This window comes from Ctenopharyngodon idella, chromosome 9, assembly GCF_019924925.1.
Source record: "Ctenopharyngodon idella isolate HZGC_01 chromosome 9, HZGC01, whole genome shotgun sequence".
In the NCBI taxonomy this organism is placed as follows: domain Eukaryota; kingdom Metazoa; phylum Chordata; class Actinopteri; order Cypriniformes; family Xenocyprididae; genus Ctenopharyngodon; species Ctenopharyngodon idella.
The window spans coordinates 4,015,069-4,029,445 of record NC_067228.1 but is presented as its reverse complement, the minus strand read 5'-3'; the positions used below and the strand labels follow the sequence as shown (position 1 = coordinate 4,029,445).

General features: G+C 38.2%; 1 protein-coding gene across 1 annotated transcript in view; it reads left to right on the top strand.

Moving 5' to 3' along the window:
* Nucleotides 1-6,061: 6,061 nt before the first annotated feature.
* csrnp3 (cysteine-serine-rich nuclear protein 3) overlaps nucleotides 6,062-14,377 on the top strand; it is a 64,878-nt gene continuing 56,562 nt past the window's right edge. The window contains exons 1-2 of the mRNA XM_051905159.1: nucleotides 6,062-6,255; nucleotides 8,550-8,581. The gene's annotated coding sequence lies outside the window, so the exon portion shown is untranslated. The remainder of the gene's footprint in view (nucleotides 6,256-8,549; nucleotides 8,582-14,377) is intronic.

Genomic DNA, 14,377 nt, shown 5'->3' with positions numbered 1-14,377 from the left:
ACGATATTGTTGAAATCACTTTTAGTGGGTTTGTCATTAAAGTTATTTGTTAAAAATCTAGATGGATTCTTACTTCCAGAACCTTTGTAAGCACCTAGCAATGCCCTAACAACCAGCCAGTACACCTTAGCAACCTTATTCCATTCGACCTCCATTTTTAACAGCTTTAGAAAACATGCGACAACACTTTCACTAAGTGAACAAAGTGATCAGTCAATGCTTACTAGGTTTTACAGTGTATTGTGGGACTTTTTAGAGAGCAACTATTTCACTGCAACCGTAACAACTTTCACAGTCTAAATTAAACTAGGGAGCTGATTAAGACACACCTTAGCAACAACCTGGCAAACACCTTAGCATAATGCCAATGACTCGTGATTATGCAGGACTATTTTCTTCATTCTCTGAAGAATGAAGCCATAGATAAGGTTCATTCATTGTGATAATCGAGCAGAGAAGGAAATTTACAAAGTGAATGTCAAAGTCTTCAAAAACCTGAAATAATGTGATACCATTTGCATATTTTTTGTTCAGTAGCCTTTTAAACTACAAACCCTTTGGCTTGAATCGAATATTTAATGGCATGTCTGAAAGAAATAGCTCCTTATTGTACTCAAACCATTAATGCTCAATTAAATCTGGAATTTAAAGAAATAGACTTAAAGGGTAGTGCATTAAAGTTCAGCTGATGTTTAAGAGCTGTCAACAGCAGTGAATAAAGGGCTTAAAAGAGCGCCACCTCTAAGAGTAAACAGAAACCTATATCACACGCGCAACAAGTTGTGATTCGGTCACAGGCACCAGGTCGCAGGTAAACATCACAGCGGAAAACAGCAAGATTGCGAGTCAGACATCTTTTTTTTTTTTTTTTTTTTTTGTATACAACAGCTCGATTAATAAACTAATAGCAGTAGCCAAACTTACGCTTCGGAAGAAAAGTGTCCCGTTCATTCCCACATTTCTTCTCCGCCAACGAAAGTAGTTCCAAAAGAAACCAAAGCATTTGTCACCACGCAACACAACAAATGAAAGCCGGACTGGAATACAGGAAATAAGTGGAGCGGATAGCCTTCAGTCTCACTTAAAGCGTTCTGTGTTCACTCTGCTCATAATCCACTCCGGATTTTCCATTTCTTTCCGCGTGAGAGAAACCGCCTCCGAGCTATCGGGGAATGAGAGAAAACACAAACGCTTATTTATTTATTTTTTTTTTTTTTTTTATTATTATTTTATTTTAAAAAGGCTTCTTGGACCAGGCAAAAATCACACAGCTCCACGTCGGTTAGCGAGAGAAAAAACAACCGACTAAAATAAATAAATAACGGCTCTAAAGCAAATGTGCTTCGCTTCTATAACAAGGTAACTAGGTATGGTAAGGGGTATAAATATGTAGCCTAAATATTCGTCGCTTCCATTCGGCACCGCGCTCATGGTCTAAAAAAAACAGGCGGAGTGATACCAGCAGTGACACGTCCCTGTGTACAATGTGTACTGCCTGTACTGCTATTTTTAATAGTTAAGCAGTAGACATAATTCATTATAAACGTTAAAGTATGCCAGTGTTGCCAATTTAGGGATTTTGTCACTAGATTTAGTGACTTCCCCGCCCCTTTTGAGACTTTTTTTCAAAAGTTTAGGGACAAATCTAGCAACTTCTTGGACAAACCTTATCTAGATTCTTGTTTTGCCCACTAATCTCTATTCATATTTATATAGATCAATGAATTTGCCATTATGATGTCATCTAGTGACATTTAGCTGCCAGGTTTATCTATTTTCAATTGAAAGCAGTTGGCAAGTATGCTGCTATCTATCATGACCCAACTATGTTTGTCATAATTTCTTATTACGAATGAGCCATCAAATGCTTTAAAAACTTGCACATTTTGTTTGTAGTTCATGCCAGTTTGACAGTAAATGAAAATCTTCTGTAGTTGTGAGTGACTTTAAGAGACACTTTGCTTCAGCAAAATCAATAGAGCAAATATAATAATTTTATTTTAACTCAGATTGCAGTTCCCAAGGAAATCTAAATCATTGCTGTTAATGCATTTTCACTGCAGCATTTTCATTCTGTTAGTTCTCTCTGCATCCTCCCTGTTTATTCCCTATTTTTATGTTAGAAACTTAGACAATTAGACCTGCTTTATATCACTGTTGCTCGTTGGAACTCGAGTCCAGGACATAATATGATTTGCAAATGCAATGTGACTTGTGACAATGTCACTTTGTTTTATTAGAACCAGTGGATCAAGGTTAAGGTGAAAACCAAGATTCAATCCATTTAAAACATCAGCAGATCAACAGTACACTGTAAGCCTGCAGTACAATAATCAACAGCATAAAAGCTGCTGAGCGCAATAGATTTAAAAAGACTCAATGCTGTATACCATTTATCTTTTAAACCTTTTGATAGCTGTTCTTTGGCTTTCACACTAAATACTTTAGGAACTTGAGTCAATTTGAGTATTGATTATGAATTAGTCAAAGCACCTGAACGGCAAATTAGTTTCCAGTTATTCTTGAATCAGTTAATGAGATGTCAGATAAAAACATATATGCTCACCAATACAAGAATAATATGTTATCTGTGAAGAGATTTTATGATTTGCTGAACATCTCAGGGCAAAGAGGGAGCTAATACAAGTTCTAACACAAGTATCTGTATCTCATGAACATACTTAGGGACAGTTATTTTAATAAACCTCTAGCCCTTAATATAATAATACCTCAAATCATGCAGCTTGTTGTGTGTGCTTTTTCTTTTCTAAGCCATTCAGACTCGAGCCTTATCACCGATCAGGCATAACATTATGACCACCTTCCTAATATTGTGTTGGTCCTACTTTTGCTGCCAAAACAGCCCTGACCCGTCGAGGCATGGACTCCACTAGACCCCTGAAGGTGTGCTGTGGTATCTGCACCAAGATGTTAGCAGCAGATCCTTTAAGTCCTGTAAGTTGTGAGGTGGAGCCTCCATGGATCGGACTTGTTTGTTCAGCACATCCCACAGATGCTCGATTGGATTGAGATCTGGGGAATTTTGAGGCCATTTCTGCTTTGTGGTAGGGCACATTATCCTGCTGAAAGAGGCCACAGCCACCAGGGAATACCGTTTCCATGAAAGGGTGTACATGGTCTGCAACAATGCTTAGGTAGGTGGTACGTGTCAAAGTAACATCCACATGGATGGCAGGACCCAAGGTTTCCCAGCAGAACATTGCCCAAAGCATCACACTGCCTCCGCCGGCTTGCCTTCTTCCCATAGTGCATCCTGGTGCCATGTGATCCCCAGGTAAGCGACGCACACGCACCCGGCCATCCACGTGATGTAAAAGAAAACGTGATTCATCAGACCAGGCCACCTTCTTCCATTGCTCCGTGGTCCAGTTCTGACGCTCACGTGTCCACTGTTGGCGCTTTCAGCGGTGGACAGGGGTCAGCATGGGCACCCTGACTGGTCTGCGGCTATGCAGCTCCATACGCAACAAACTGTGATGCACTGTGTATTCTGACACCTTTCTATCAGAACCAGCATTAACTTCTTGAGCAATTTGAGCTACAGTAGCTCGTCTGTTGGATCGGACCACACGGGCCAGCCTTCGCTCCCCACGTGCATCAATAATCCTTGGCCGCTCACCCTTACGAAAAAGAAGTTTATTCAAGAGTGCTATTAGTATACTTCTTTTAAACTAAAAATAACTAAGTATACTTTCAGTCTACTTTTTATATACTTCTCAGAAATACAGATATATTCCCAATTCTGAGTATCTGAATTTTTGTGTAGGCTAGTCCACTGGTAGTGGACACACATAGGAATTTACTTCAAATCTACATCTCTCTTTCCTCGCCAATGACTGAATTTTCAGTCTATACGGTAGGGGGCGCTGTTATGCATCTTCTGAAAGAGTACAGAATCTCCGGATCAAAATGCAGGAGAAGAAGAAGCTGAAACAAGCGATAAAAGATTACTCACGCAAATGTAAAATAAAGCGATCATCAAACATTAAACAGCATATAAATAAAAACTGCCAAAGGTTACTGAATGAGGACTATAAAGCCTTGGAAGTGTTTATGGACTCGATCTACTCCACCTGTGTTTGGTCATCGTTCTGAATCCCATCTGGACATAGTCTTTGACAAAAATGCAATTTTCTCTGCTTTTTTTGTTTTGTTTTGTTTTGTTTTTTTAAATGAAACTTAACCACATTTAAGTGTTGATAAAATAGGGACTCATGAAGCTAAAATAAAATGTTTTTAAATGGAAAGAGTTGAAGTACAGTTAAAGGTATTTCAAGGATAAAAAATAATACCTAAATAGGAACATAGTAGTATACTTAAAGTACAAATATAATATATAAAAAGTAAACTATAAATGTGATATGTTCACTTAAAGAAAACTTACAAGTATACTTGCACTAAACTAGTTTACTGAGAGTATATTTCAAAGTGTACTTTCATATACTAAAAATGTACTAAAATAGTAAACTACTAGTATACTTATAAGTTAACTTGTAGTACAGATGCAGTACAAATGAGAAACATAGCTGTGAACTAGTTGTGTAACGTAAGTTTACTACTGTTACACTTATAGTACACTTAAACGTATACTTCAGCTGGGCAAATTTAGTCCCAAGAGGTATTAAAATAGTACACTTACAAGGTTTACTACTAGTACATTGATACTATTATACTTACTACATAAAGTATACTTAAAAAAATAGACTTGAACATTAGGCCTATTTAAGTATACTTGATAAAATGAACTTGAAGTATACTTCTTTTTCCTAAGGGCATGACCCTGTCGCCGGTTCACCACTGTTCCTTCCTTGGATACTGACCACTGCAGACCAGGAACACCCCACAAGAGCTGCATTTTTGGAGATGCTCTGACCCAGTCGTCTAGCCATCACAATTTGGCCTTTGTCAAACTCTCAAATCCTTACGCTTGCCCATTTTTCCTGCTTCTAACACATCAACTTTGAGGACAAAATGTCCACTTGCTTCCTAATATATCCCACCCACTAACAGGTGCCGTGATGAAGAGATAATCAGTGTTTTTCACTTCACCTGTCACTGCTCATAATGTTATGCCTGATCAGTGTATGTGTTACTGGCACACGAGGAAAATACACTTGTAAAAATCGTGTCTGTGCAATTCCCACAACCTGCCACTAGATGTCAGTATTTAACAACCTGTGAAAATGATCACTAAAGTCGCACAGTGAGAATGGTATGATGTCGCACCTGATTAAAATTTTGTCAGGTTAATCAAAATGCACACTGATACACAGAAATTTTAATGAATCACTTGATAAATGCTCTTAGAATAATTAAGACATCTCTTTTTCCTGAGTCACAATAAATCATGCATTTATTATATATTTTTTACTGTTATAGGCTATAGATTTAATTATGATGCTTATGTTTTGTTTTTATTTATTTATGTCTTAGATATTATATTTATTATCTTATAGAGGAGGCTATCAGGAATCATTCACCACTTATTTATTTATTTATTTTAATGGATCAAGATCGGTGGAAATGTCATATCCTCACATGAATCTAGTTCTTAAAAAAAATATTTATTTATTTACAAAATCTTGTTGAATGTATGGGTTTACCTTTAAGCGGGCCAATTTTATAACAGCCTACACAATGTAGCTGTCACCAACATCCTGCACAATCCCATTTGAACAGCCTGCCACACACCCACGTGTTTTTATGAGGAACAATTAAATTGGCCGAAACCCATGAGACAAAGCGGCCAGAGAAAACCTTGAATCCCCTCGGAAGACACTTGTATGGCTCTCTAGTGGCCGCTGGCTCACGCTCAAGTCCCACTGCAGCCAGTTTACGAATCCTACTACGGGGAAGGCTAGCTTCTTAATATTCAAGAGCTCAGCTTTCGCCATTGAACGGTCACAACACAACGTCGACGCTATCTAATTAATATTCATAAGCCAGGAGTTCTCCATTGGACGGTAGCTCACGCGCGTCAGCAAGAGCTAATCAATATTCATGAGCTAAGCCTTGGCTGTAGTAGGATTGTTAGTTTGTGGGCTCGCCTGCACCATTGTTTCTTCTGTCGGCTCCTGCCGTTCATGTCAGAGGTGTAGCTGCGGCAGATGCCGGTTCTGCACGAATCCAGCATTAAAATCTGCGTGATGAGTATGATTTTCTCTCGCGTGTAGAGTATATGATGAAAGAGGCGGCAGTGAGCGATCATCTGACGGCGGTTTATCAGTATGAATGGTAAGTCGCTCGTTTATTCTCTATTGTCAGTTTTGAATGGAAGCGATAACGGAGTGAACGGTGTCTGTTCCCATACGTTCATAAAGCGCGTTTAAAGGTGTGTTCTTTTCGGTTACAGTTGATCCATGAATTAAATATCGGAATTAGATATCGATATATTATAAAAAAATGTTTTCCGATTATTTTTATGTTCGTGTAACTAATATTCATTGCCGGTTTTTATTTGTTTTATTTCTTCTTTTTTGACACAATATAAAGTTAATAAATAATTGTAGGCCACAACAGTGAAAACGCTTGAAACAGTGAAAATGTAATAATAATATTTTATTATTATTATTATTATCAATTAGACTACACGTTTAAATAACAGATATTGTTAGCAATAGTATAAAGTTAGCTATTAATGCATACAAAATGACCACCTTTTCTGTGGTGAACATGTTTTAAATTTCCTTTTTGTTTTTTTCTTAAAGTAAAAAATGTCTTGGTATAACTGTCTAGCAATAATAATAAAAAATGCTTAAATAAATAAATAAATAATGTTAGCATAATAATTTTAATTAAGTTTTGTTTTAATATTATATTATATTTTAAAGGTGCAATATGTAAGATTTTTGCAGTAAAATATCCAAAAACCACTAGGCCAGTGTTATATATTTTGTTCACTTGAGTACTTATAATATCCCAAATGTTTCCAACTATTTGTAAATCGTGAGAAAATTGCAATTTTAACCAAGGACGTGTGAGGAGTCGCCTGTCAATTGCGTCATACCCGCGTTATCCTCGGTTTCCAGTATTATTTTGTAGAAACCATGGAAACACCAAAGACGCTTTAATATATTACATGTTTTAATAGGCAAGGGAACAACTGTTTGGTTATGTTTATAGACAGAAAACTAATTATTGTTATATAGCTCAACACGTTTAATCTTATTGTTTAAATCTAATTTTCTTGATTTTTTGCGAGTACCATGCTTTACCATGCCTCATAGAAAAACACTATTTTGTCAAGTAGCTAACATAGCATAATCAGATGCAGCTTTATTTCTAGTAACAGTAAAACAGAATTTTCCCCATCATACAATTAATTGCATGCCATTTATCAACACAAGCCATCCAGCATTTAATATGATATTCTAAAATCGATCTATCTTACTGCAGTGTCTCTCAAACAAGTGTCTGACAGCAGCCACCTGAGCGAACGCACAGAGTAACGTTATAACATCATTTTCAACACTCTCAAATATATCTAATATGTTAAACAGAGCTGTGTTATCTCATGATCGGAAAAGCGGAAGCAGCGCCGGCGACTGTGTCATAATAAAAGTTCTGCTACTCATGAGGCGTGTGTTGCGCAATCGCTCCAGCGGCCTCGTTCAGCTCCCACAACACTCTGCTTCATACTACAGTAACGTTAATAATCGCATCCATGAACATGATTTCTTCCCGATTGTTTCCACCGTCCGTTGAGGTGAAGACCACATGTCCCCAAGATTCCGCGCTCAAACTTGTCGTCATCAAGCTACGCCTTTGTTTTGAATAGGCCTCTAGCGACCTCTAGTAGACAGAAATCTTACATATTGCACCTTCAAGATAAGTAAGTTATTTTACCTTTGAACACTTTTGTTTAAATGATGTAATTTATTAGCAGGCCTGGTATTAAAAAACAAGAACCGATTAAGTAGAATGAAGTAGTGTTAGTATCAGTAAAATAATTGGTCAAACCAATTACAGTATCAAACAATCTCTACTTATTGCACATACATGCATCTTGTACATTGTGTGTGCTGTGTATAAATGTGCAGTATGCATATATATGTCATGTATATATGTATTAATGTTATGCACGCATATATATATATATATATATATATATATATATATGCATACATGCTTGAGGGAGTAGCTGTATGGCAATAATGTGTGTGACCCCTCACACAACCCCGTTCTCCTGCCACTGAAAGTCAGTGAACCAGAGTGCCAGAGAGGAGGCAGGCTGCCATCGCATCTCTCCCTGAGAATGTGCAGCTGTGTCAGGCAGTGCTCTGCTTTGCCCCCCTCCCCTGGGAACACTCCCTCCAGTAATGAGGCAGCATTCATAAAGGGTCCGCATCAGCCCACTCTACTGCCAGTGCTGTAATGGCTGCTCTTACCCATTATTGGAGGGAGAAAAAAAATAATAAGCAGAATGTTTTCAAAAAATTGGTACATTAAATATGGGCTGCAGTCAACTCTTTTTCCCTATACAATCATAACATTATTCATAATTATTTATGCATTTATTTTTTCTGCAGAAAATTAAAGCCTGTTCCATTCTGCATTTAAGGTAAGAGAATGGATTTTTTTTGTCTGTTTGTTTTGTAAAATGTTCTAGGCTCTCAGAGTGGTTTGTGATTACCTGTGTATTATTTGCTGTGACAGTCATGCATCATTATTATTACTGATTTTGCAGAAGCTTTTATCCAAAGCAATTTTAAAGGTATAGGCCTATACATTTAATTGTTGGAATCAAACCCATGACCTCGGTGTTGCTTGCACCACGCTTTACCATCTGAGAACACAAAAGCTCCTCATTCATGCAAATAGGATTGTGAATACAAAGAATGTTGCTTGATTCATAAAATCAGCCAATCTAGATGTTTTGATGTCTCTTTAACTCAAGATTGAGTGTGCATTCATTACATTCAGCTGATTTGATGCTTATAATGCCTCTGCTCAGATTAATAATTGATGAGGGTCATCAGTCATTTGTCTTTCAGAAGAAATGCCCTCAAGTCAGCATGAAGTCACAGTTTGCTATCCATTATAGCTCCATAATGTGACATTTTTAAGTGAAACAGAATGCACTGTTAAAAAAAAAAAAAAAAAAAGATTTTTCGAAGTTGTAAATAAAACAGATTATTGGAGTGTTTCACAAGAAAATCCTATTTCACTTCACGTCTTCAAAATTTCACATTTAGTTCAATGTGTTTGCTGTTTGTTTGCAATTAATTGTGAAATTTTCTCATAATTTCTGAGTGAATATTGTTATGCCATTGCTAGTAAATTTCACAAACTATTACAAAGAAACAGCAAGTAACACATTGAATTAAACATGAAATTTTGAACTAGAAAAACTAAAATAGTATTTTTTCTGTAAAATGCACTCCAATAATCTTTGTTTTATTTACTAGATTAACTGTAGAGAGGTACTATTTTATCCATTGTGCATTGATCCAATTGTGAAAAGTTTGATTTCATGATGACTTTAAAGGCAGCTCTGATTCATTCTTCTGCCATACATTGAACCCGCTGAATAAAATCACTGATTGTTCGTCCTTCATTCAGTAGAGCGAGTTTGTAGCTGGCTTGTAGTCTGCAGGGACACGCATGGCGTAACTGTGTGACACTTTAACTAATTAAAGACTGTAGCTGTGCGAGGCGGAGAATGTGTGATTGGGAGAAGATTGGTCCGCAGAGGCCAAGCTACGGATATTAGCAAGAGAGAGAGCGAGAAAGACACTGTGTGCCGCTGCAGCTTGTTATGAACTTCCTTTGTTGCAAATCCAGCAGCTTCTTTTGACATCAGGAAGAGTCCAGCTGAGAATGGCAGCGCTTCACAGCATGCGCAAACAATTGTGTGTGTACGTCCTTGCAGAGGCCTCCATCACATCTGTTATTCTTAAAATAAACTAATTAGGGGTTTGCTAATTAGGCAAGCATTGTTATTACTATTGCTTATATTTGAAGTATTAAACGTTGTGCGTAACCTCAAATCATGCTTGTTGAGGAAAGATGTGCCAGTACTTTTTCAAGTGATCAGATTTATGATTTTTGCTTGATGGATGATAAAACAGGACTTGCATTGAAAGAGGGACCTGAACCAGATTATCATAAAAACTTGCCCTAGCAACCACCCAGAACACCCTAGAAACTGCATAGCAATGTGCTAAAAACACAACTGCATGGCAATGCCCTGGCAACCACCCAGAACGCCATAGAAACTACATAGCAGTGTACTAAAAACACAACTGCATAGCAACGCTCTGGCAACCACCCAGAACACCCTAGCAACATGCTAAAAACACAGCTGCATGGCAACGCCCTGGCAACAACCCAGAACTCCCTAGAAACTGCATAGCAAGGTGCTAAAAACACAACTGCATAGCAACGCCCTGGCAACCACCCAGAACACCTAGCAACTGCATAGCAACGTGCTAAAAACGCAACTGCATGGCAACGCCCTGGCAACCACCCAGAACACCCTAGCAACTGCATAGCAATGTGCTAAAAACACAACTGCATGGCAACGCCCTGGCAACCACCCAGAACACTCTAGCAACTGCACAGCAATGTGCTAAAAACACAGCTGCATGGCAACGCCCTGGCAACCACCCAGAACACTCTAGCAACTGCATAGCAACGTGCTAAAAACACAGCTGCATGGCAATGCCCTAGCAACCACTAGGGCTGCACAATTAATCGAATTTCTAATCACGATTACGATTACTGATGCCACGATTTTGTAATCGTTCAAAGGCACGATTACAAGGAAAAAAAATCCACTTACATTATTCTGCGTGTTTTAGAGGTGTGTTATGAGAATGTCACGTTGTGAGAGGCAAATCATGACCACTACAGAGAGTAAAATGTCTAACCCAGCACAAAAGGAGCTACCAGTGACGTAGGTGTACACTGATATGTCGAACGCACGCGAAACACCAGCACCCGCCATTTTTAAAAAGCCGTGTCATAATCGTGCAATGCCCTGGCAATCACCCAGAACACCCTAGCAACTGCATAGCAATGTGCTAAAAACACAACTTCATAGCAACACCCTGGCAACCACCCAGAACACCCTAGCAACTGCATAGCAACGTGCTAAAAACACAGCTGCATGGCAATGCCCTAGCAACCACTAGGGCTGCACAATTAATCGAATTTCTAATCACGATTACGATTACTGATGCCACGATTTTGTAATCGTTCAAAGGCACGATTACAAGGAAAAAAAATCCACTTACATTATTCTGCGTGTTTTAGAGGTGTGTTATGAGAATGTCACGTTGTGAGAGGCAAATCATGACCACTACAGAGAGTAAAATGTCTAACCCAGCACAAAAGGAGCTACCAGTGACGTAGGTGTACACTGATATGTCGAACGCACGCGAAACACCAGCACCCGCCATTTTTAAAAAGCCGTGTCATAATCGTGCAATGCCCTGGCAATCACCCAGAACACCCTAGCAACTGCATAGCAATGTGCTAAAAACACAACTTCATAGCAACACCCTGGCAACCACCCAGAACACCCTAGCAACTGCATAGCAATGTGCTAAAAACACAGCTGCATGGCAACGCCCTGGCAACCACCCAGAACACCCTAGCAACTGCATAGCAACGTGCTAAAAGCACAACTGCATGGCAATGCCCTGGCAACCACCCAGAACACCCTAGCAACTGCATAGCAACGTGCTAAAAACACAACTGCATTGCAATGCCCTGGCAACCACCCAGGACACATTAGCATTGCAGCAGTGAGTTTTGCACAGGTTTTTCTTCAGAAAATTTAGTTAGAATTCCCATAGACTCACCTCATATTATACTTTTGGCATTTTTTAAAGTTTTTTTTTTTTTCTTTCTAAATAGTGAGAAGGAAATTTCATCAGGGTTTGTTATTCCTCTGGGGACATTTTTTGAAAACTGCAAAATCTGCCCACACAGTCTTACTGTACATACAGGCTAACACAATGGAATGAAAAGGAGACGCACATTCATCTTCAGGAATATATATCCAATAATAATATTGTGCACACATACTTAAAGAAATAGTTTCTCCCAAAATGAAAATGCTGGCATTACTCACGTCTTGTCTTTCTGACCCTGTATTATCTTCCGTAAACATAAAATGAGTCCAATCTTTTCCATGCAACAGAAGTGGCACCATAATAATAGCATAATAATAATAAAGATTATGTTTTATATATTTAATTCATTCTTCTGAAGTCATAAGATAGTTTTGTATGAACAACATTACAAAATTCAATATTCAAAGGTCAATATTCACTGATCTTACCTCTGCCGAAGCTCCTGAAACTCTTTTGTGGTCACTTATGTTTAGACTTCACGTGTCATGTGAAAATCAATAGCATTTGGTGTCAGTGACCTCAAACCAGTATTGACAATTTATTTGGTTTTGTTGTTTTTCTTGTTTTAAGCTTAAAAAATGTAGGCTTATTTTGAATAAATACTTTGCAAGTACTAAAGATGTTCGGTAACACTTTACTTAAAGCCTTTATATAATGCATTATAAAGGTATTCATAATGTATTTTATAATGCATTATATATTTTCATAAATAAGTATAACGAAAGTTACAATGCATTGTAATATTTGCAAATTCCTTGTTACATCTGAAATTGTTTTAATGCATTATAAAGGTGTGACAATGAATAGATAAGTATTATAAGACATTATAACTGCAACCATTCAATGCATTATAAGATGCATTACAAGGTATAATTAATACATTTAAAAAAACTTTTATAATGCATTATATATAAAGGCTTTAAGTAAAATGTTACCAAATGTTCTATATAAAATAAATGTGTATAGTATGAATGTAATCTGGACGTACATTCATCATGTTGTCATTATCATGTGACCCACCAGCGTCAGTTGCATCACTTCACCTCCATTCACAAATCCTCTCCCGTGGCCTCATGGGATAGTAAGATATTTATCACATGCACACTTCAGAATCTCGCCGGAAGGTCATCCGGGTACATTCTGCTTACTCTTTTATTATGCCCTTTTTACTCTTTTGTCACATACTGTTTTTCGCCTACAATATAGTAGGGGAGTATGTGATTTCAGACGCAGCCTAATGCAATTTGTCTTGTTTTATTGATGTCTAGAAAATACTGATAGATCATTGAACAATGACTTACATTTTGGTCTGACATTCTATCTAATATTTATTTTTGTGTTTCAAGGAAGATGATACAGGTCGCAATGACGTGAGGCTGTGTAAATGTTGACAGTTTCCATGTTTCGGGTGAACTATTGCTTTAATCACGACTCCAGCACATTCACACGCATAGAAAAGCAGCAAAGCTGAGCATACAAGCCAGCTCTCTTGCCTACACACCTTTCAGATGTTTTCAGATCATGATCCAAGAGGCTCTGTGTTCACACCACTCTTGACTGCATCTGTTTATCCTTTCAAATCTTCCCCGTGGGAACATGATTTAATTACTCTATATGACACACTCAAAGGACACGGCAACATTTACAGAATGGATTTCCAGTCTGCTAGGAGGGGCTGATTAAGCTGGGTCATTTGAATAACTAAATCTTCCATGCATGGCTCTAACCCGTGCACAGATGGCAATGCTGCCAGAGCGCTGAATCCCGCCCATTAAAGATTCACAGGAGAGGTGGCATGCCGTTTTCCCTGATAACAGCCCAGCGCTCTGTCTCTCTCCGCATGACGTCTTCACACATGCACTTACGTGCATGCAGCCAAATCAATTTGCTTCCCTTTTGTATAGGAATGGCTGAAATTTGCATGTGCGTATAAATGTGACCGGGCAATCTATTCATATGGACTTGTAAAACACCTTGTAAAAGGTCGGGGAAGCATCGTGCCCTGGTGGAAGTGGAAAACCAGACAGACAAAAGCGTCTGTTTGATCGATGAACGTGCTCTGTACTATAACATGCATGCATGCCTTCAGGAAAAAACTGAAAAGGAAAGAAAAAACAGAAAGCGGTAGAAAGAACACCGTAATCTGTTTCTGATATACAGAGCAAATGCAATGAGGAGAAACAAAGCCTTTTCCAGCCTGCTGGATACAGCAATATTGTGGTAGTGAAGCGAAACATACAGGGTGGTTCCTACACACTACACCCTCAGTTCTGGGCCGTGTTTTTATAGGCACGGGTCCATGCTTACATTTCTGTCTCTGATATGTGAATTCTTTCAGATGCATGGTACACTCTGCATGGCTGACTTTCATTAGAAACACTCAGGACTGGGCCTAATGTGCCAGTAGTCCATATATATATATATATATATATATATATATATATATATACACACACACACACACACATCACCGATCAGTGAATATCATTTTTACA